Source organism: Notamacropus eugenii, chromosome 5, assembly GCF_028372415.1.
Source record: "Notamacropus eugenii isolate mMacEug1 chromosome 5, mMacEug1.pri_v2, whole genome shotgun sequence".
Classification (NCBI taxonomy): Eukaryota; Metazoa; Chordata; class Mammalia; order Diprotodontia; family Macropodidae; genus Notamacropus; species Notamacropus eugenii.
This window is the reverse complement of record NC_092876.1, coordinates 218,558,886-218,581,880: the sequence shown is the minus strand read 5'-3', so window position 1 is coordinate 218,581,880 and position 22,995 is coordinate 218,558,886. Positions and strand designations below refer to the sequence as shown.

Sequence of the window (22,995 nt, the reverse complement as noted above, 5' to 3'; positions counted from 1 at the left end):
AAAAAATAAAAAAATTAAAAAAAAAAAGAAAAAAAAATCTTCAGTGACTCTTCAGATGAAGTAAGATTCAGTCTTATTTCTCTTATAGTTATGGACCCCCACAATTTGCCTTTCAAAACTTATTTTATATTCCTCTTCATTTTATCTACTTTCTAGTTAGACAGGATTATACTTTCTGCCCTTAGAACTTGCCCTACGTGATCTCACCTCTGTTACCACGTTAATAATACTGTTCCCTATATGAATGTTATCTCCTCTGTGACTCCTTCACTTGAATTTCTATTCACCTACCTAAGCCAAATTCAGATGTGATCTCTTCTGTGAGAGATTCTCTAAGATCCACTGTAGGTAACAAAAGAGAGGAAATTAAGTCTATTTCATGATCAAAAATTGCTGCATGTAAAACATTTTTAATATGTCTATACTTTTACATTTAATATCATGGAAGTAAGAAATAACTGGAATCAGAATTCTCTTTAGGAACCTTTATTTACATCCTGTTCTGTGGTTAAAGTTTCATCATTTTAATTTACATAATTTTCTTGGCCTACCAATGAGAAAACTCAGGTCCAGAGAACTAAAGTGACTTATTAAGGTCACATAGCTCATCACTGACAGAACTGGAACTACAATTATCAGGTCTCCTGTACAGTGTTCTTTCTATTACAACAGATAGACTCCTTTATCTCTTTAATATGTTATTTTCTTTTAAAAAGAACCTCTCACCCTCAATTTCCTTTAAGGGAAAATTTCTGTTAATGGTACCACCATCACCTGGGTTCCAATCTTCAGTAAAATTTTCTCAATTCCATATATATTCAATAAGTCACTAAATTCTTTCAATATTTCAGTTCCTTGACAGATGTGAACTCTTCCTCAAATCTGTCATAACATTTTGTTTGCAATCCTCCTGTTTCCTTATACTTATTACACTGGGCTATTCACGTATGTGCCATCTCACCTGCTATGCCATAAGTTTCTTTTAGTCACTGAGCTGTGTCCTTACATTTATGTTGGTATTCTGAAGGACAATTCTCAAGATACCTGAATTTGATAAAATGTCCTACCAGCATCTCAGACTTAACATGCTAGAAACCAAGCTGATTATTTTCTCCCTCAAATCCCCTTCCCTTCCTCCTAACCTTGTTTCTGTCAAGGGCATCACTGCTCTTGATTCATCACCCAGGTTCACAACTTGAGAAGCCATCCTCAACTCTACAATCTCACTTATCCCCTATATAATCAATGAATTGCCATGTGTCAATTCTGCCTCGCAACATCTTTTGCATCAGTGCCTTTCAATGGACATATGTAAAATCACAGTAGTTAGGACTTCATCAACCTCTCTTCTTGACTATTTCAATAGCCTCCTAACTGGTCTCCCCATATAGCCTACATCCTCTCAAATCTTTCCTCTATATCATTGCCAAATAGGTGTTTTTAAAGCAAATTCTTATCATGTCACTCCCCTTGAGAAAGCTTCAGTGTCTTCCTATTAACCTCCAGGATGAAATATAAACTCCTCTGTTTGGCATTTAAAATCCCTTTGCAGTTTCACTCCAAACCTGCTTTTCCAGGCTGATTACATGTTAACTCCCTCCATTTAGTTTGTTTTTTTTTTTAATCAGCCAATCTGACCTCCTTGCTATGTACAACATTTCTTCTCCCACCTTGGTGCCTTTGGAAAAAGATGTCCCCTTTGCCTTCAATTTTCCCCCTCCTCTCTTCTGCCACTTGGAACCCCTTGCTCTCTTCTGGACTCAACTCAAGTACAGCCCCCACTGCTTTTGAGAAGTCTTTTCTAATTCCCCAAATGGCTAATTTTCCTTCTGGTCATCACTGTATTGTATTTTGTCTATGTCCTTCATTTACTTATCTCTGAACCTTCTGTAAGCTTTTTGAAATTAGGGCCTTTCTCACTTGTGCTTTTCTTTCTCTTATGCCTGTAATAGTGCCTGGCGTCTGAGAAAAACTTAATAAATGCTTGTTGATTGATTGGTTAAATCAGGGGAGGATACAAATGCTTGAAAAGAAACCTAATTTTTCAGAAAGAAAGTAATATTAACTACTGAGAAACAGACCTTTTCCCATCTCTCCAAAATCTTTCTGAGAATAATCTATACATATATAAAGAGCATCCCTTAAAACGATATACGTAAAGAATTATCAGGCTTTCACAAAGGAATCTATAACAGACCATAACTTTACAGTCACAGTTGACTGATAGATGTGTAATATAAGTGTACATATGTATATACATACATGTATGTGGACACACGTATAGACATATACTTACACTCATACATATCCACACATATATTTATAGCTTGATTTCTTTAGGTAAATTACTACCTTAAAAACTTCTCTCCCATATGTTTTTTCCTGTGCCTTATGCTAAAGTTATACCAGATTCCTTGAAAGATATAATAGGGATAGTTTTGTTAAGGGAAAGCTTTACCTTTGGGATGTTGTGCAGTGCTTTTAATATCCCCACACTTTAACCTGAAACAATAATCTGTTTTTCTTTTAAAGTCTTTTGCCATTGATGCTGTATGGCTGAGTCATGGAAGGTCAAAGTCTACTAACAATTAAAGTTGCAGGTCACTTAAAAGACAGTGGAGAGCATGAGTGGGCGAGAACATATGATCAGTGGAGATAACAGAGAAAAAGGACAAGAGTAGTATCGTGAAAGATGTAGAACGAGAAAAGGGGGGCAGCCTATATGCACCATTGATATACTAATTATGGCAGGAGATTCCGGGGAAGGCTCCTAGCATTTTGGGCAGATTCCCTATGGAAGATTTATGGAAGAATGTGAACAAGGGTCACATAAAATGAGAAGGAATAGGTCTGTTTCGTTGTGAATTGTTCAAAGAAGTACCCTCATTGATGAGAGTGCCACAGATTCATCAAAATGTCAAAGTATCCCTGCATATCATAGCAGGCAATTCATAAACGTTTCTGAGATTTTCTTGTTACATTGAAATCCATTTTGCATTCATCCTTTCCTTTCCATTCCATTTCCTTTCTACCAACCAACTTCTACACCAATCATCTCATGTTTGAACTCCTGAAATAGCTTCTTAATTGATGTTCTTTCTTTCGTCCCTTCCCCTGCCCCCTGTCTAATCCAGTTGGTGTATGTAGTTGAATATACCATGAGATTAATCTTTCAAAATGACGTCATAATTTCCTGCTCCCACATCTTTGCACATATATTTCTCCTGCCTGAAATTCCCTTTTCCACTGGACATAAATGGCACAATTACATATGCATTTAATTTCTGCTTCTAGCAGACCTGAGGCTGGGAAATTGCTTGAGCTTGGGTGTTGTGAACTGCAGTAGGGCTAAACTGATGTGCTATCTGTTTTAAGTCTGGCACCAATATAGGGAGCCCCTGGAAGCAAGGTAAGGGAGGGACCACCAGGTAGTGTAAGGTGAGGTGAACTGGTCCAAGTTAGGTCTAAACTGCCTTGCTAATTAGCATGGAATCGGCTAACAAATAGATGTTATATTTCCTGCCTCTGACAAGATAGGGAGATCTAATCTCAAAAACAAAACAGAAACCCTTAGAATTCTCTTTTTCCTTTTAATCTATTTACTGAATCCTGCCCATTCTTCAAAGCCTGGCTCCAAACTGACTTCCACTGTGAAGCAAAGCTCCACTGACCACCCCAACCTGAAGTGTATTCTTATGGCATAGTTTGTCTGTTATAGTCATCTGACACTTAATAATACTATTTTGCATCATTAGTTGTTTTTTGACTTATCTATATCTGATTTCCTCAACTAGATTATAAGTTTTTTGATGGGGAGAGAATTGTGTTTCTTTCTTGTGCCACCTTCCCTCCCTCCGCAACTTAAAATAGTGTCTTTCATATGTTTATCCATTAAGTGAATACATTATTTTAATATTCATTCAGTTTGTACAGATGACTAATTTTGAGACAAAAATAATGCAGTATCAGTTAATGAGGATGATTATTTTCATTTATGGTGAAAGAAAGAAAACTTACAGTAATTGTTTTTCTGAAAAGATAAAAGAACAGACTTGGATAACTTTTTTTGTCAGTAAATAGCATCTTTTCAGAAGAATGGCATCTTTAGACCTTAGTTTACTAGATAACAAATGGAAGTATAAAACTCAGATTTCCCTAGTATTATTTTATTGGTAAAACTAATTAGTTTTATGTTTTTAAATGGTTAAAAAGGGCTTTAACTAAAGTTCAGAGAATTTCCATGGGTTGGAGTTATCTTTTTGAAAATCCAAATTCTAAGAATTTCAGCTTTTAATGTTTTCATTCCTTTAAACATTTTCATTTTTTATAATTTCTATCTTTACCAAAATGACATACTTTATATTAAATTAAGTTTATACCATATTATTTTAATGGAAACTAGTTAAGTCATCTAAATTGTCTATCATAAAGGGTACGTTGAAAGTTATATAGTGTAGTCTCACATTTTAAAGTACTATGAATGTAACTGATTTAAAAATGTATCAGTAAACCAACAAGAATTATGGAAAATGTTCACATCTTAAAAATTCTTCTGCAATTCTGTGAGAATAAAAAATGGCACATTAGAGGACAGCTTTAATACCTATCAGCTGAATAAAGCATAGGCTTAGAGCGTGTAGAGGGGATATATGTATCATCTCTTTTAGATGTATTACAGAGGTGATGTCAAGGTGAAAGCAGACTTGCAGAATGGTTGGAAATCATTGATATTCTGACTCTGAAGCTGTAAATGGCTCTGTGGCAGATGGAGTCTTTGTCAAGGAAGAAAAATGGCAGCTTTGGAGCATCAGAGATGTTTTGCTGGAAGTTCAGCACATACACACAAGGCTGTGACCTTAATTCCAGAGTTTCTCCCAGCCTTTAATAAATTGTCTTCAGCTTTTCTTTACCAAAAGTAGACATAGAAGATAACATAATTCAGTCCCAATTGAGGTGTTTCGTTGTTGGTTTTTTTTTTTTTTAAACCACAAGTATCTTACCTAGAACGTGCAAAATGAACTTTTAAGGGCACTTATAATTCTGGACAAGATAAATGGTAGAACTGTTTAAGTTGGTATGTAATTGTTTTCATGAAAAAATACAACTTTCCCAGAGACAAAGACACTTTCTAGATGGAAGAGACCTTAAAGACCATCCAGTTGAATCTTCTTTTTTTTTAATTTTTAAAAATGAGGAAACCAAGGCCCAAGGAAATAAAGGGACACCAGAGATTACACAGCTCTAAAAGAATATTTACACCCATATGAGCTTTATGCAAAAATATCCATGAATTAGGAAAAATATGACAGTGACATTGAAAATACACTGAAATGGCAAAAGTAAATTTCTGACTTTTTTACAAAAGTGAACCTAGTTTTATGAGCACGTGCCATTTCACTGCCAATTCAATATCGCCTCTTTCTGTGTGAACTTAATATTTTCAGGATCACTATTAGGCTACTGGATCAATTTCTTCTTATGTTATGATTTTATATCTTAAAATTTAAGATACATATATATATAGCTTTATGCCTCAAATACTGGAGTCACTTAAATGCATATGTTATAGATTGCTTATTTAGATTCTGTCTTTAAAAAATACATGTAGCAGATGCTCTGCTTGTTTATAAATATTTTGAAAGTCCTATGCTCTATCATGTTACAAAATTGCTATCTGTGTCAATGAGATTTTCTTGTGGTTCAAGAAGAATATATAGCCCCAAGAGTGAACAGCATCGTATACAGTATGTTCAATTGGACAGTTGACCTATACTGAAGAGTAATAAGTCATTGTTAAAATTAAAAGTGGAGGCATTTCACAACGATCACCTACTAAAACCACTTGACAATGGTTAACATTATAGAAAGCAATCACTGTACATCACAGATGAAAATGACCCTTTGCTTCACAGGGTCAAGGTTGCTGTGGTAGAATCTGCTCTCTTATCAAGTGTTTCAGTCAGGTTGTAGTTTTTGCTCTGAACAGTATCTGACGAGTATCATCGGAGGCTAGAGATGTAATTTCATGTGTTATGACATGGATGCCCATTATATGGCAAACTAGTTTCTAAAGACTTGGTGAAAGGCAAACCACTTTTTTTTTTTTTTTTACAACCTATACACCCAAATGGATTGCAGTTCTGTAATGGGTGCCCATTGTCACGAATTATGAAAGATAAAGTTACATTGCAGCATGACCTTTTTTGATTAAGGGAAAGAAAGTGAAGCATGGCAAGGGTAAAGCTGAATGGTTCTTAATACTTAAAATCATTTATGTAGAGATGCCTGTCAGCTAGCCAGGACTCTCTCCCAGTGCAAAATATACACTTGAGAAGTAACATCTCAGTGTCAATTTATGGATTGATGTAACTATGAAAATGAATGAATATTTGCCTGCTATTTCAATATTATCTGGGCCAGCATGAATTTAATACATTGGGCCTTTAGAAATGTTACAATTATATGTCACCTATAGGAAAGGTGTCAAACGCACAGCCTAGTACAGCTGAACCAGATTAAAATGTAATTGAGAAATGTTTAATAAATACAAATACAGTACAACACAGATAATGTTAATTTGTGGTTTTCTAAGTCAGTGGGCAATGGCAGCAATCTGTTTCTATTTGAATATGACACCACTGATCTGTACCTACATTTGTCACTGTATTTATAGAGTAATGTAATACAGAAATAGATTTGTTCTCCTTAGGGGAAAGGCCAATCTAAATGAATGGAAAGCTTGAATATAGACTTTTGAAAAATGAAGTTTTATGACCTTCAAACACTGTGAAATGCTTTGAATTGGATTAAAGATGGGTTGATGCCATTCATTTCAAGATGAAATTCTTGAGGGCCTGGAGTGAAGAATGTAAACTATAAAATATAAACTGCCTGATAGTAATCCCTTGAAGGCAAAGGCTACTGTTGTTTTTATATTCCTACTGTCTAGTACGATGCCTTGCATGCAGTTGGTACTTAATAAATATTGGATTAAATTAGATAGATAAAATGCCTCCTGGCTAACAAAATTATTGTATAACCATGGTGTCTTGAAATATTTATTTAAAATTTTTAGGTAGATTTATTCTCTTAAATAGTATACATAATTCTCTTCAATTTTATTTGTATGGAAATGGTCTTTAGTGATCATGTTGTATACCCTCTCATTTCATAGATGAAGAAAATGAGGCCCAAAGAATTTTAAATGACTTGCCTGTGGTCACATAGTAAATATCAGAATCTAATTATTCTGACTTCAAATCCAGCCCGCCTTCTTGTATACAACATAAATGACTTGGAATATGTTCAGCAAAATGTTTCTCTTAAGACCATTCTATTTTGTAGTAATTATTAATGTGTATAGAGGGACATCATGGTCTAAAAACCACCGAACTTGAAATCATATAATTTGGATTTACGTCCTGATTCTGATACTGTGACCTTTGGCCAGTCCCTCAAACTCTCAGAGCCTCAGTTTCTTCATTTGGAAATAATGCTATCTCAAAGCTTGTTCAGAATAAGACATTTTGTCTTTTTCAGAAAAGCACTATACAAATGAGAGTTGTACTGATCAATTCATAGAATTTAGGGTTGGAAAGGATCTTAGAGATTATCAGACCAGAAATCTCATTTTATCAGTGAAGAATAGGAGACCCAAAGAGGAAAAATGATTTGCCCATCATTCAGTGGGTGACAGAACTGGGAATCAAAACAGGGTTTTTAGACTCCCAACCCACTAATGATTTTTAGACCAACCAAGTTTTCTGATATTTTTGTATGGACTTTTGTCATGGACCGCTTTGCCAGTATGTGAAGCCCTTTGAAAATAATTTTTTAAATGCATGAAATATATGGTAGAACAAATGAAACCAATTAAGTTGAAACATAGTTTACAAAATATATATTTTTTAAAAAATTCATGGACCCCAGACTTAAAATCTTTGATCTTGATCTAAAGACTCAAGAATTTCCAGAACTTGGGTCCACAGCTTTAGGATTGTAATGTTTTTTTCTTGTGGTAACCAGGCTTCAGGTGTTTCCTTTGTCATCTTTGGGAAACTGGATTGTATCTGATTTTCCTCTTGCCAGTTTAAATAGCTTCCACAGTGGACCTCATTATTCCTTATTAAGGTGGTACTTCCATGGAGCAGTCATGGCTTTGTGCCTACACACATTGTTTATTTGAAATCTATCTTTAGCATTTCAGATATACTTTGCTCTGCAGTTGAGGGGGGAATGAGGGAGAAGGGGAAGCATAAATTGTGAACTATTAGATTTGTCTGTAGCTAACTTTATGAGGATTTGTCTCACCCAGAATATCTAATACAATGTCTATTTTAGGACTCTATTGGAGTTCTTGCTGCTATTTGTAAAAAATGTAGCTTGTTCCTTGAAAGTAGATACTATGGTACCATGAAAATGAAGGTAATAGACTTACTATTGTGTTTGCTGTCCACTCTTTCAGTTTGTAGTACTGCTGCTTTAACAGTTATTAGTTTTATGAATTAGTAACAATTATATACAGGATAGGGCATTAATTTTATCAGTTGCACATGTGAATTTAAACTCTAATTTGTGCAATCAGGCAACCAATAGGATAGATAGCCATTTAATTATTAAATAGGTTGCATTTACAAGGATACAAATGAATCCTGAGCACATAGCCTAGCACTCATCTAAAGGAGAAGTTATAATCCTGCAGATTTTTACAGTACATTTCAGCATTTATAGATCCTTTTGAGTGGTACTCTTGAATAAAATTTTGAAGTACTTTGGAAAAAATTACTTATAATTGCATCACTATTGAACAAAGAACATTTCTCGGCCAAACGCAGCAGAAAAGAATTGATGAATTTTTCCAAGGCTTTTGCAGTTTGAATGTCACTAAAAATATGGAAATGGTTGTCATTTTGTTGGCTACTAAATCCCACATGTTTATGCCACTGACATTTCATTGACCACTTTTCGATAGCTGAAAGTACCTAAGGAATTAGGTTATTACAAGGTGAACAGAAGGCTTTCAAATATAAATAAATATTATTATTTTATTATTGATCATCTGCTAGGTAAGCACTAACCTAGCTGTAAAAGTTTCTGTGTGAGATTTATTCTCCAGCTGTAACAAAAATTTTATTAGACGTGTTTCAAGAATTTGTTATAGAAATAAACCTGCATTGTTTCCATGGCTAGCATCCATTGATTTTTCTTTCAAAGGTACATTAACAGTGCTGATAGAAGCAGAACAATTAGGATTTACATTTTAAAAAATAAACGTGGTAAATTGAAAGCAGTACAGTATAATATTACAGTACTCAATGATTTTGGCTTAGCAAAGCAGTAAAAGCTAAGAGAGGACACAGTATTGAAAGGTCGAGAAAAATGAAAGAAAGAACAAACGATGCAAAAAGAAAATGACACTGAGGTCTTGGTTTAATACATATGTATTCCAGGTTGATGGTTGATTTCATTAGCAAATCTCATTGTTATGCAATGTCTGTTCTTCTGCAGCAAAATGAATATTGTATTCTCGCAGGCCTTGCGTGTGTCTTTTTTATGTTGATAGATAAATGAAAACATGTACATTTACAGCTTTCTTTGGTGTCTACTTTTTTCTTCTTTTGATGAAAAAGAAACAAAATTCTATCTTATTTTTAAATTTGTCCTAAAGCAGATCCAATTTTTTTCTTTTAAGCATATATTTTTCCATGGACATTCCAAGATACATACTAAGATGTTTAATAATCGGACTGTATTTGCCTATCTACAACTTTTTGAAATAAATGCAGTAAAACATGATATTAAAATGTGCCTACATGATTGACTACATCATCTCTTTTTTTATAATACATATATGTACGTGTATGCTAAATAAAGTGTCTATGGTATTGCAAGTCATCCTTAATTTCTAAAAATAATTCAAAATAACTGAAATTACATATTATAACTATGATATTTAGATTAATTTCAGAAGAGAAAATTTATCAATATTTGCTTGTCATGGTCTGAGTATTTGCTAAGTTTTGTTGATGGTATAGAAAGAGAATAGATTGTTTTGAGTCATTGGTTGACAATTCAGATGTTGCCTAAACGTTCTACACAATTGCCATTCACTAATAATTAAAAGATCAGTCTCAGATAAATTAGTAAAATAAGCCCAGTTCTTCATGGAATTCACTAAGTTAACCAATGTAAGTTTTTGACAAGCTTCTACAATTCCCTAAGGATTGATTAAATATGAACTATGTCTGTATATGCCATGAGGAACTTAGAGCGATTTGGTTGTTGGTCATAGTGGGGTGAGCAATGAATCTGCTCCCCTGGGGGTAGGGAAGGGAGCAGGTGCAGCCTTTGCCTTGGGAAGCAAACATTGGCTTCTGCACTGACTGGGTTATAATTAGGTGATGTATTTAGAAGAGACTAAGAAAGTTGCTGGTATTTCTAAAATGGTCCCAGAATTCTGTCTTTGTAGAGTGAATAATTTCATGGTGGTAGGTGAGAAGAGGGAAGACTCCAAGGCAGCGAGTCATGGTGGCTGCCATGATCCCTAGATTCCTAGGTGGCTTCACTTTTTCTCTGCCCTTTTTGGAATCATCATTCAGGTCTAGATCTGGGAAGTAAAGGACAAAGCAGAAGTTTAATAGTGATACTCTGAGTGCTACAAATATAGCTGTTGCTGCCTCCCTAATTCCACCTTTGGAAACCATTTCCTTCCCTTAGGGCGTTCCTGCAGCAAAGGGCAGAGTGTTAATAACAGCAACACTTACAAAGCCAGCTTCTACAGTAAGCCTAAAGGCAGGGTTGGTTCATGTGGCATATAGGCTACTCCCCCCACTGTCGATTTCTAGAGGATAATAGGAGGTTTTGTTAATGCACCTTATCTATGTTACTATTAAACTTATGGTTGTAGTAACACTGCTACCTCCAAGAGCCTGGCAGAAGCAGACACTGGCATCGTTAGGGACTGTGTGATTGGTTTTTTGTTTTGTTTTGGCAAATCCCAGCCCTGTTCCTTTTCTGTGGATCAGGTTTGGGTAGTATTTATTGTGACCAAATGGGCAAGAGTAGTTCCAAAGCGGCAGTTGCATTGATATAGGAAAACAACGATCTCTTTTATAGATCAGCAGCATTTCAAAACCAACTTCACTATGTTCTTCAGATCTTTATACCACTGCTGCGGTAGAGCCACTGCCATGCTAGGCATTTGACAATAAGCCCGGTTATTGATCACATACATTATTTAATTTTTCAAGTTGTCGAGGATAGGATGGTGGTGGTATTATTGATACTTTTAAAGAGATGGTTGAATTAAGAACAAAAAGATAAATTACCAGAACCCACTTTCCCTGAAGACTTACCTAATTAAGATGATGTACAACTGAGTGATTTCTTGGAGAAGGGAAAAAAGGGACAGGTTTGAGGCAAGGTAACTGGATGGAGTCATTTAAGGGCAGTAGGTTACTTGGTCTATTCATTCAGTGGCTGGAGGGAGAGTAATCAAATGTTCAAGTATTTATTAAACACTTATTATGTGCTCAGCACTGTACTAGGTACTGGGGATACAAATACAATGAATCAATCCCTGCTTGTAAGGAGATTATATCTAATGGAGGAGGAAACAAATATATATGTATATTGTATGTATGTGTACATATGTGTGTATATGCATATATATGCATATATATATAACCCCTTTTCTCTATATATGCATATATAATAAACATGAGAATATAGCATTATTGTTACATCTGAAGTAGTTTGAGGAGAGCATGAGAAGTTGAAAATTCATTTTCAGTGGAGAGACTTTGTGAGTAGAGGTGAGGAGGGAGGGCATTCCAGGCATGGAGACATCCATTACAATATCTTGGAGTGTTGTGAGTGAGAAACAGAGAAGGCTAGTTTGGTTAGAACACAGTGAGAGAGGGAAGGAGCAGAGGATTAATATATAATAAGAATGGAAGGAAAGTAGGTTGGGGCCAAGTTTGAAGTTCTTTAAAAGCTAAAGAGAGTACATTATATTTGACATGAGAATGATTAGGAAGACACTAGAGTTGACTGACCACTCAACTGAAGGTGAGTGACAAAAATTCTTTGGCAGCAGTCTGCTAAAGCTATAAAAACTTGAGGCAGTGAGACCAATTAGGAAGCAGTTGCAATAATCTTGGCAAGAGGTGATAGGGCATGAACTAAGGTAGGAACTTATGATTAGAGAAGCAACTGATTGGATATGTGAAGTGAAGGAGAGTTGAGAAATGGCAGATAACCTCAAAGGTACAAATCTAGGAAATTAGTAGAAAAATAGCAGGAATAGGTAAATTTAGAATTTAGATTTTTGGGAGAAACAGAATGAGTTCAATTTTGGACATATTGAATATGAGATATCTCCAGGATATCTAGTTTAGAAGTCCACTAAGCAACTGAAAATGAAGGTGCAGGAAGATACTGTAAGTCTTCAGCATATTGGTAATAATGCAACCCAGGAGAGCTGATTAGGTAGGTTATCAAGAGAGTGTGTAGATAGAGAAGAGTAGTGGGACTAAGACAGGGTCTTAAGGATAGGAGGTATGATCTTGATGTTCATGGTTTTTCACAATCATGCATTATTGGTAGCAAAGGAGACTGAGAAGGAGCAATGATACAGATATGAAGAAAACTAGGAGAGCCTACTCATAAAAACTCAGAGATTATCCAGGAGAACAACAGTAGTCAGCAATGTCATGCTACAAGAGGTGAAGAAGGATGTGGAGTGAAGAAATACCATCAGATCTGGTCATTAAGATAACATTTGTAAACTTTGGAAAAAGCAGTTTTCAGTTAATGATGAAGGTAGAGAATCATTGAAAAAGGAGATTTGAGGATTGAGTAAGAAGAGATAAAATGGATATGATGAGTATAGATGGGGTTTTTTTTTATGAGTTTGGATGAGAAAGAGGGGAGAGATATGGGATGATAGCTTGAGGGAATGGTAGGATCCAATGAGGGCTTGGAGAAGACTTGGGCATGTTTGAAGGTGATAGAGAAGGAACTGGTAAGGAAAAGGTTGAAAATTGTAGAGAGAAAGGATGATTGAGATTTCAGTCTGCTGGGAGAAGATGGGAAGGGAATGGATCCAAAACATAGGTAGAGAAGTTGGCTTTGGCATGGAGAAGGGCCACCCAATTATTATCCAAAACCCTATGTAAAAGGAAGAGAATTAGGGGAGGGGCATCAAGGGACACTGAGATGAAGAGAAAGGGATAAAGGGGAGCTCATATAGAGTGGTCTCAATTTTCTCAGTAAAGAGACAAGATCTTCAGTCGAGAGAAGGAAGAAATAGGGAAATGTGGGAGACTAGAGAAGAGGTTTGGAATAAATGCCTTCTGTAGGAAGTGAGAGATGAATTGAGAGAAGAAAAGAATTTTCCTGCTTCTGTAAGGATCCAGTTGAAGTTGGATAACATGAATTTATGATGTATACCCAGTTATTATGGTTTTGAGATTTTTCTCCAACTCGATTTAGTAGCCTGATCTGGGTTTGGCAAGGGATGAGGGTGATATGATGAAGGGATAAGGAATTTTAGGAATAAATGATAATGTAGTATTGATTTGGCTAACTATTGGGTCAAGATTAGAAAAGGGGGAAGGAAATGAAGTCAGAACAGGGGTAATGACCTGAGAAATTATTGAGGGATGGAGATGAGGGCAAGAGGGAGAGGAGAGAAATGGATTGATAGAAGATTCTGACCAGAAGTCATTTTTTGATGACATTGGAGAAAGAGATCCTTCCAAATGTGGTAGGAGCTTTTGGAGCCATTGGTCATTCCTCATGACCATGGTGTCATGTTGGTTTAAATGCCATGATGAATTTACTTTCATTTTAAGGATACATCACCATATTGTTTATAAATAATTTTCCTGATACATACTATCTAATCTAGATGTAAGGTGGACTTGTGGTTCAAATTCCTCTTCTGATATTTGTTAGTTGGATGATCATGGACAAGTCACTTAATATCTCTGCTTATCAATTTCCCCATCTGCACAATTTGAAGAATAATAACTTTAGTCCTTCACAGGAGCAGTTTTTGAGGCTCAAATGAGAGATGAAACTTTGCAAGTATTATATGAATGTCATTATTTTTATCTAGTAATGTCAGATCACAGTCTTCTATTTATAGCAGAATTTTGCAGGCTTTTTCAAAAGAAACTGAATATGCATTATAGGCATATAATATACTCTTCTTATAACAATTATCTAGTCATCACAGGCCAGTGGACAAGTGAAGAGAATAAATGTAAAGTAGATAAATTCCTAGATATTTTATAACTTCTTTACTTAGTTTGATTGGAAATTCTCTTTCTATCTCTTCCTGCTGGGTTTTATTGGTAGTGTACAAAAATTCTGATGATTTGTGTAGATTTATTTTATAACCTGCAGCTTTTCTTTTAGTAAACTTCAATATCCTATGCAAAGAAGCAATTATTTTGTTCCTTCTATGCCTGTGTTTATTCTCTCATTTGTTTTTCTTGTCTTATTGCTGTACCTAGCATTTCTTGATACCATAGTAATGATCATGGACATCCTTGATTTACTCCTGCCTTTATTGGCTATGCCTCTAGGTTATCTCCACTACAAATAATGTTGGATTTTAGTTTTGTATAGATGTTATTTACCATATTCATATTCCTTTGCTTTTTAGTGTTTTAAAAACAGAAGTCCACTTTTGAAATACAGTAAAATAGCTCATTCTGCATATTTGGATGTAATCATGTGACTTTAAATTATCCTTTTTATGACTATAATCTATTATATTTGTAGTTTTCCTAAAATATTGAATCGACTATTCATTCCTGGTATCTAACCTGGTCATAATGTATTATTTTTTAATATTGTTGTAGCCTCTTTGCTAATTTTTTTTATTTTAGATAGTATTTTTGAATTTCACTGAAGATATTATAGTTTTCTTTCTCTGTTTTCACTCTCCTTGGTTTAGATACAAGATATTTGTGTCATAGAAGGAATTTTCTTTTCCTGTTTTTTCAAACCATTTTATTGGTTTAATTGTTCTTTAAATGTTTGATAGAATTAGATTATAAATCCATCTTGTCTTTTTGGGGAAGGGTTCAATTACGTCTTGTTCAGTTCATTTTTCGGAAATTGCATTAAGTTTTCTATTTCTTTTGTTAATCTGGGTATTAAATGTTTCTTAAAAAAATTTACCCATTTCATTTAGTTTGTTAATTGTTAATTTGTTAATATGTACATGCACACATATGTAATAGGGCAGAATAGTTTACAATAATTTCCTTCTTTTGTTTTGAATCCTGCTTATTCATTTTTGATTCCGGTATATGGTTTTCTTTTTTAATAATCAAAATAGCTAATTAATTATCTAGTTTTATTCTCTTTCAGATGTTCTATTTTGGAGTGAATTTGAACTTCCTTTTAGGGTGAGGCTTTGTACTCTTATGGGGAAAAATTGGGCCTTTTTTGGTCTTAACCTGTATTATCTAGGGTCGTGACACTGATCTTGGTGTTGAATGTTGTGTTCTTCAAGGATCTCAGGGCTAGCTTACTTCATGGAGCTTTCAAACTTTCAGAGCAGCACTAATAGCATGATCTAGGGCATGCCCTGTCTGATCACTGCCCCCTTCATTTAGACTTCATAGGTTCTCAACCCCAGTCTGGATCTGAAAGACACATCTGCAAGCTTGCCTCTGGTTGGAATTCTAATATATGATTTTGACCATAGCCTTTGTCAGGCCTTGCAGAATGACAACTACATGGTGCACCCCCTGTCCACACTCCTTACCCTGGTTATTCAACTGTAGTCCCTAGCGACTATAGATGAGTCTAGGGTCTTACTCTGGGTTTAGAGTGATACAGCTGCAGGCTAACTATTGATCTTCCCTCCCTTCCCACCTGCAGACCTCAGACTTGGTCTTTGTTGGATCTGCAATCCACTTTGGACGTAGCTGATGGCTTATGCCTATTCTCCTTTTCTGGTATGTAACCATAGGCTCTAGTCCAATACCCAGTCTCGAAAACTTTACAGTGACATTTTTGGCTGGACTTCCTCCCTAGTTTTCACAGGCTTCTGGTGATCTTCACATACTACTGATCTGTGCTGAAAATGACCCACTGTGATTTCTTCCTGGATTTTCTGATCACCACTGGGTCTGTTGATCTCCCTTGATCTTGGTTGCAGTAATTGTGGAAGACACCTGGGTTGTACCGTTGCTTCTTAACGTGGACATCTTTGCTGTTCCAAGTCCTTACTATTCAATGCTATGTTGAACCAAAGAAGTGACAGTTTGTGTAGGCTTTATGTATAGTGTCAAGCAACAAGTCAGCAGTCATCACAAGCCTTGTATTGATGTGTTACAGCATTAAGAAATGACCAGTGGAAATTATACTTTGCAGTAGTAGTAGTCAAGGGCAATAAATGAGATAATATATAAACTGCTTTATAAAATTTAGTATGTTATGTGAATCTCATCCTTTATTATTATGTACTAAAGCTTAGCCAGTCACTACAGGTGGATTGGGTACAATCCATTTAGCTTCAAGTAGGGGCATACCTGAGTCATGTCATATATAATTATAAAGAAAAATGAGTTCCATCTGCATTAGTGTGAGACATTTTGTACTAGATGCAAGATACACAGAATAAAAATGCTAATTGCATCCTCATCAAGGTGGGGAATCTAATAGAGTGACCTATTCTGGATCTGATTCTCAGCTGCAAGGAAGAACTAGAATGAAAATGATATGAAGCTTGGGAGAATGACCACTTCAACTTCAAATTTATTATAGGAGAGAAGAGAAGAGCTGGAAATGATCTGAAAGATACTCTGAATTTGGGGAGAGTAGATTTTATTGGATTCCAAGAAAGAATAGATATGATTGCATGGCATAAAGTTACAGGGAAGTCAGTCTCATAATCCATTGGTGGCCATCAAGACTGACATTCTGGAGACACAAAGAGAAACATTTCTCAGGAGGAGAAAGAGGGAGTTGTTTAGATTGCTGTTGATAATCAGGGAGCTTATGGACTGACTTTGGTTTTTAAAAAGACAAGTACAGAACATGAAAGCAAGGGCAAGTAGTAGAGAGTGAATGCCAAAGCATAACAGTCATATAAAAATATTTCAGAGGATGCGAAAGCTCTAAATGAGCCAAGGCTGATAAAAAAAAATTGAAAACAACAAAATGATGTTTGTAAACTCTTTGTTGGGAAGCAGGAGGATAAAAGAAAGGAGAAGGACTTTTATTAAATTGTCTGGGACAAGGGTTATAGACAATGAAGACAAGAAAGAGTTATTTTAAATTCTCATTTTGCTTCTATTTCTTTGCCAAACATAATGATCTTCGAACCAGAAAGGACTAAATAAAAATAGTTAATGGGAAACTGATGCCAAATACAGGTTGGGAGATACTAAGATAATTCTACTTGAGTAGTTCCATTTGCCGGGTCCAGATGAATTATATATTCCAGGCAACCAAGAACAAAAACAAAAAAACAAACCCAACACCTAACATACGTGATTGCTGATTCATGGTCAGTAATCTCTGAGAGATCTTGGAGAACAAAAGTTTTCGTGACTAGAGAAGGACAAATTTATTCCATTTTCCTGTAAAGTGAGTCTGTAAGCAGTAAGGCTAGTTAGCTTGACTTCATTTCTTGTTCATTTATGGTTTATAACATATTATTAAAGAGATTCCTATTGAACATATGTAAAAGATGTGGGAGTCAGAAAATGACAGACACAAGACTAATGTGATTGCCTTTGTTTTTGAAGGGAATTTTAAAATAAGCATTTGATAAAGTCCCTTATGATCTTGTGGACAATTCTGGGAGAAATGGGCCGAATGATAGTCTAGTTAAGTGAATTCAGAACAGATTTAATGACTGAACCCAAAGGGTCCAATGAGTTATCAATGGTTCAGTGTTAACGTAAAGAAAGACTCCAATGGAGTTCTCCTGGAGTCTGTGCTTTACTGTTTAACATTTTTATCAGTGATTTGGATAAAGGCATAAATGGCATGTTTTTCAGATTTGCAGATGGCACAAAACTGGGAGGGAGAGCTCATACATTGGATTGCAGAGGCAGAATTAAAAAAGATCTTGAATGGTTAGAATGTTGATATATATGTATATATGCATGTATGTATATATGTATGTACACACATAGATATCATAAACATATACATATACACTCTTATTCCCATTTGTCATATGTTTCTCTGAAGGTGGATAGTATCTTCCTTCATAAGACCAAATCTTTCCATATTTTTCTAAATCCACCAGCCCATCATTTCCCATACCACAACAATATTCTGACTCAATCACATTCTGTCTGGGAGGTTGTCTATGAGAATTTTTCCCCAGTTTTCTGCATTCCTTCTATTCTTGGCTATATAGATTTTATTTATGCAGGAAAATTTTAATTTAAAATGATCAGAATTATCCACTTTACACTTCAATGCTGCTCTCATCTTATACTATGGTTTAAGGTCTGATACTGCTGAATCTAGTTCCTTTCCCCCTGGTTTCCTTAAAGTTCCTGACTGTCTGACTTTCCAAATGAACATTGTTGTTATTTTTTCTGACTCAATAAGACAATTTTTAGTAATTTAGTTAGGATGGCATTACATAAATAGATTACTTAGGTAAATTTGTCATTATTATATTAGTTTTATCTACACATGCACAATAAATATTACTTCAGTTAGATCTAACTTGTTATAGAAGGTGGTTGGTGTATATATTCATATAGTTCTTGTGTCTTCCCAGGCATGCTCTCATTACTGTGGTGACAAGCAAAATGGGATCTTTTGCTGTTTTTGTTTTAGTATGATCAAGTGCCTCTGATTGAATTTTGTCTTCATCAACCTAGAGTCTTTAGTAAGAGTAAAGTACAGAAACTAGAGTTTCTTTATCTAGAAACAGTGTATCTATTTGTATTGTTAATGTGATTAAAGATCTTTCTCATCCATTTATGGTTCTGGGAAGATTTGTAGGAATATTTACACCTTTTGTTAATGAGGCACTGGGGTTGTGATGCCCTCTGGCTCTAAAAAGTGTATAAAGACTCTTAGGAGTGGTTTTACTTTGGGGCTGATTAGTATTAGAAGTATTTATTTGGCCAGACAAGACTCTGGGAAGCCGCTAAGGTTCATTCCCTCCCCCACTTTGAAAACCCTGATGTTGGTGCTTCCCTCTCTGGTAATTAAGGTCAGACAGTTGGACCTGTCTGTTGATTTGTGATATATGTATTGATTATGGTCAGACAGTTGGAAGCCATGTCTATTGATCTTTGATTTCTCTGAAGTTCAGGGTGCTGACTTCCCCCTGAACTAGGTGAATGATATATGTGTTTGATTAACAGAGATTATTAAGTCCTCAAAAAATGCCAGATCAAAGAACCTGTGATAGCAGGCTCCCCCCCCCCCCCCCCCCCGTGTGTATCAGGGTGCTTACTGATATAAATACTGTCTAGTTGTTTTATGTGGTCTAAAACTATTGATTAATATGACTGACAGTGTAGTTTCCCTATTTTTCTCTTTTGATTAAATCTGATTTTAACTTTAATTTTGTCTGGGGAAGTCACTAGAATTGAGAAGAATCTGAAAAAGGTTCCTAAAGAAGGTGGGATTTTAGCTGGGAATTCAGGTCAGGAGGCCAGGGAAGCCAAGAGGTGAAGAGGAACAGGGAAAGAAAAAAATTCTAGGCATGGGAGGCAGCCTGTGAAAAATGACTGGAGTTGGGAGATAGGATATCTCCTTCTAGGTAGAGCAAGGAGGCCAATGTCACTGGATTGCAGAGCTTATTTGGGGGGATAGTAGCGTTGTTGTTGTTGTGTTTATCCTTCATTCTTAAAGAGGACCATGACATCAAGATGATGACATGACTTACAGTTGACTTTGATTTGAATGAGGAAGGGCTGGGCAAGGACACCAACCTCACTTTCTTCTCCAGAGCCATCTGGGTCCAGTGGCCTGATGTTCATCAGAACGACTGGACATGGCCCAGGATGCCATGGGAGACCCTGGCCCTTTTAGGCTGAAGTCTTATTACATTCTCACTTTGAGTGAGAGGATGGTAGGGTAGGATTGGGCTATAAGGTGTAAGAAGACTGGAAAAGTGGGGGTGGGGAGGTTTTGAAGGACTTTGAACATCAAATAGTAGAGAATATTGCAATATTCTTCATGTATGGTAATGAAGACCTGTACCAGAATGGTGGCATTGTAGAGGAGAAAAAGGGGGTGAATTTGAGAGATGTTATGAAGACAAAATTGACAAGCCTTGGCAACAAGATTGGATATGGTGAGTCAGAGGTGAGGAAGGAATATTCTAGGGATGAAGAACAGCCATTGCAAAGGCAAAGTGAAGATAATGTGTTGTATGAAGAATGTATGAATTACATACATTTGGCAGGATTATAGAGTACAGGAAAGGAAAATAATGTACATTAAGTCTAGAAATAAAGAAATGTACATTAAGTCTAGGGCCTGGTTTAAAAGCTAAACAAATTTATATTTGGTCTTAGAGCTAATCGGGAACCCTTGGAATTTATTGAAAAGGCGACTGACATGGTTAGATCTGGGCAAAAGGAAAATCACTTTGGTATCTCTGGATAGATTGAAAGAGGAGAGATTTGAGGTAGAGGTGGTTGGTTTTTCAGCTATGGATGATTGGTTTTCTCAGTGTCTTTTAGGTGGGGCAGAAGGCAGAGCAGCTCTTGCTAGTATAGGTACATTGAAGTGGCTTGTTTCAGCTTTGCTTTAGCTTTTTACATCCTCCCTTAGCTGAATTAGGTGTACTCACTGGCTGTAGTCAGAAGATAGCTTATACCAATCATTGTTTAATGTGGTGACTTTGGAGGTATTCAGCTTTGTGCGAGTAGGCAAATGGGGTAGGGACAGATTATGAAACATGCCCTCAGGACTATTTCTTATCAAATCTTCAATTTAAATTCATCTAAATTGAAGACTAAATATGGGAAACAGGAAGTCATAGATTATACTTCATTCAGTACTTTCAGGGGTCTGTGACTTCCTTGGTATAGGTAGAGATAACCACTTCAAATCGAGATCACCATCCCTTGATGCTTTACTATGTCTTTGTGAGTTGCTGTGGGGCAGAAGATTCGTTATTTGATGAATAGTTTTCTGGTAATAAGTAAATTTACATAGGCTGTCTGTGATGGCAGCTCTACCTGATTTGATGACCCTGAAGTTAATTAGGTAGGCCCTATCAGATTTTATTCTCTATTGGCATAACTTTTGAAAAAAATGAGATTCCTTCGTGGCACATTGAGACCTCAATAATATAATTTAACTGGAGGAATTTGCCTAATATTTTAAATTTTCCCTTTAAAATAATACATTTCTGATTTGGAGTCTAGTAGGTTACTTACCGCAAACCATTTAGTGCCTTTGATCTTCTTTAAAAGGAAATAGATTAACTTCAACATGAAAGATAGAGATAAGGATGGAACCTGTAATTTCATTAGTACAGAGGACTCCCAAGTGAAAAAACTCCTCAGCTAATGAAGGCAGGCACTTTCTCTAATTTAGAGAGGGGTTTAGGGGCCTTGCCCAGGATTACCCAGCAAGTACGTTTTAGAGGCAGGACTTGAACCCAGATCTTTCTGATTTTGGTGTTGGTTGTTCTTGCTTTACCATGCCACACTAACCTCAATAATGATAGTTAATATTTAATGGCATCTTAAAGTCTGCAAAGTGTTTTGTTCCTTACAGCCACTCTGAGATCAAGGTTGTCATTATCTCAGTTTTATGGATGAGGAAACTATGAGGCAGAGAGAGGCTAAGTGACCTCCCTAAATTAGAGCTCAGATGATGAGAGGGGCCTCAGACTTCAAAGCTAACCTCTGTAGCATAAACCTGCCCTCAAGGGGTTTACATTTGATATTTGGGATCCAACATATGTTTAGATAAGTAAAATACAAAGTAATTTGAGAAGGGGCAGTGTATTAACCACTGCAGAGATGTGGAAATTTTCAATCATTTATAAATATTATATTCTCAGTGTCTACTTTTCATACTCTGGTTGACCATACGTTTCAGAAATACTTAGTTTGACCAACAAATTCAATAGAAGCTCTTAACATCTCAGCCATGGTTTATTTGAGAAGTTGCTCTCCATTTCCATTCTCATCACAGCATAGATGATATGGACACACATTTATATTGGCTATTAACATCACCATGGTTCAAGACTGAATACACCCTGCTTGGAAAAAGCATACATTAAGAGTTGTAATGAGTTACTCTCCTGAGATACTGTCCCTTTGGTACAAGCTTTTATTTCTTCGAGTGTGCTTTGTGTTTTTGCCATTTTCATATTTTAGAGCTTGCTTTTTCATACAGAAGAGAGAAAAAATAGAAACCTAAATCCAGCAGCATAATTTTTTATGTTTTGACATGATTATATTGAAATGAGAGACTCCTTTTGCCCCCCCTCCCCACATTAAAATAAAAGCAGCCAAGGTATTTATAAAGGACTTCTTATATAAACCTATGGTATTAAAAAAATAGTTTAGAAAAGCTAATACATTATTGAAAATGTTTTTAATATTAAATAATAGAGCAATAGAACAGTTAACTAATTTCTCTTTTAAAGGAAATCTTCCAACACTCTTTTAGATGTTTTGCCATAGTTCATTTAACTTAGTCCTTATACAACCATGTTAAAAATATGGAGGGAGTAAAACCACATATAATTTGTGGGTTGTTAAGTTGTAACCTATAAGAGAAGGATACTTTCAAGTTAACAGTGTAACTTATATTTTTTTAAAAAGATTTTCCAAGAAGCTCAAAACACAAACAAAACTACTTTGCTGTGTTGTGAGTTGAGGATGAGAAGATTTGAGAAATGAACAGAAATGAACTTTTTGATCCAGATTTCAGAAATTCATAGATTTTTCTTCTCAAGTCTGACTACCATTATGTTGTGGAATGCTCCTGTCCTGCATGCAGAAACTTGTGCTGCCC

At 35.7% G+C, this 22,995-nt stretch overlaps 1 protein-coding gene across 15 annotated transcripts in view; it reads left to right on the top strand.

The window, feature by feature from the left end:
* Window positions 1-22,995, top strand: part of BAZ2B (bromodomain adjacent to zinc finger domain 2B) — a 353,036-nt gene that overhangs the window by 115,456 nt on the left and 214,585 nt on the right. The gene's annotated exons all lie outside the window — the stretch shown is intronic.